Source organism: Nannobrachium achirus (assembly GCF_963921795.1).
Source record: "Nannobrachium achirus genome assembly, chromosome: 15".
NCBI classification, from domain to species: domain Eukaryota; kingdom Metazoa; phylum Chordata; class Actinopteri; order Myctophiformes; family Myctophidae; genus Nannobrachium; species Nannobrachium achirus.
Window position 1 is genome coordinate 10,676,993 of NC_137822.1, and position 2,036 is coordinate 10,679,028.

Sequence of the window (2,036 nt, forward strand, 5' to 3'; positions counted from 1 at the left end):
TCTCATTCTTCTTCCTCTTCTTTGCAGTAACATCCTTTTTAATGATCAACATTGTATAATCATTTGTTCTATTGCATTGAATGCGACCAAATTGCCCCATAGACCCATCTGCCATATGCCTCTTCATTATATCAGGCAATTTAAGGCATGTTAGTTGTGAAATATTATTGTATTTAATAACTCTGGTCCTCCGTTTCTCCCCTACACCAAATATCTGTCATCTTATAAGTTAACATGTATCAGGATGTATGATGTACATATTTTGAGAGATTTGCTGTTTGGTTCTAGAAAATTGTTGGAAGAAGCTCAATATTGTTCTGAACTCAGCCAACCTCACTGGCAGATATATATTTCATTTGCAAGAAACATAATGTTTTTTAAGACTCAGGCCAGATTTTTCTACTTAAATTTGATTTGTGCAGTGTGAAATGTGATTACTGTCTACTAATTTTCAACCGTTCGTACGAAGTGTGAGTCTTGAAAGTGTGCGGTGTCATGTGGCAACATAAACATACAGATATAACTAGTAAGACGCCTCAGGGCGACAAGCCTCAGGCGCGACCTCCATCGCATGATGTCAGAGCGGCAAACCCATAGACCACGCCTGACACTGTGGTTCCCCTGGCACATCACTGTGACATCACAGGTGACAGCACATGTCACAGTGATGTGTCAGGGGAACCACAGTGTCAGGCGTGACAGAGATGCGGTCAAGCTGTGACCGTTCACATACTAAACTGCGACCTACGGTCGCAATCATGAACTGTAGTCTGTTTACCCGACAAACCCCAGGAAAAAGAACAATGGAAAGGACAACATACCATGCAGTACTGAATCTCTACTCTTCAATTTCTTTATGTGCAATGTTTACTTCATTTATACGTGGTGGGCAGAACATACCAGATACACTGCCACTGTAGCTTACAATGCATGCATGCGAGTAGATCTGCTGTTTTTGGCATGCGTCTCCGGGGTACAACAACATAAATTGGGCTCTGACGTTCTTCTGTGTATGGCAAATCAAGTCTATATTGTGCACAGCAGTTGGAGTTTGATGTGTAGTTACTTTGTGCGGCAAGTTGTGGATCTCATATGAAGTTTTGTAAATGTGACACAACTAACTCGGCACAAGGCCATGAGAAAAGTACATATCATAATACACTGCTGTGAAGTGGTGTAAAGTAATGTATGTACTTTTACTCAATACTGTACAATTTATTTTACTTTACTAGAGTATTTCCAATGGTCAGTCTACTCCACTACATCTCAGAAGCAAATGTTATTCTTTTGCTCCACGAGAATTAGTTACTAGATACTTTGTAGATTATTATTACAAAGCATACATTAACCGCTTCAGCCCTGTATACATTTTGACCACTATATACATTTGGCCTACATAGCTGATCTACAAGCTCCCAACAGCTTTTTTTTCCTTCTTCTTTTTTTTTATTTTATTTTTTTTTACATTTTATACATTTGAAAACTTGTGAAATTGGACATTTTGATACCAATGCTTTAGTACTTTTACCTCAAGTACATTTTGAATTCCGGACTTTTGCTTGTAGTATTTCTACATTGCAGTATTGATACCAGTGGTGGAAAAAGTACTCATGTTTTACTTTAGTAAAAGTATCAATACTGCAATGTAGAAATACTCCATTACAAGTAAAGTCCGGAATTCCTAAACATATTTGAGTAAAAGTATGAAAGTATTGGCATCAAAATGTACACGAAGTACCAAAAGTAAAAGTACAAAATGTTTGAAAATAGCAGATCTACAAGCTCACAACGCGTCGCATCGCGACGCGTTGAGAGCTTGTAGATCGGCTATTTTCAAACAGCCATGGTATAAAATAGGGCTAAAGTGGTTTATGTACGTTTTATAATATCATAATGTATATCTGCAAAGCAACTAGTAACTAAAGTTGTCAAATAAACGTAGTGGAGTTAAAAGTACAATATTTGGATCAGAGATGTAGTGGAGTAGAAGTAAAATTGTTGGAAATTGGAAATACTCAAGTAACGTACAAATACCT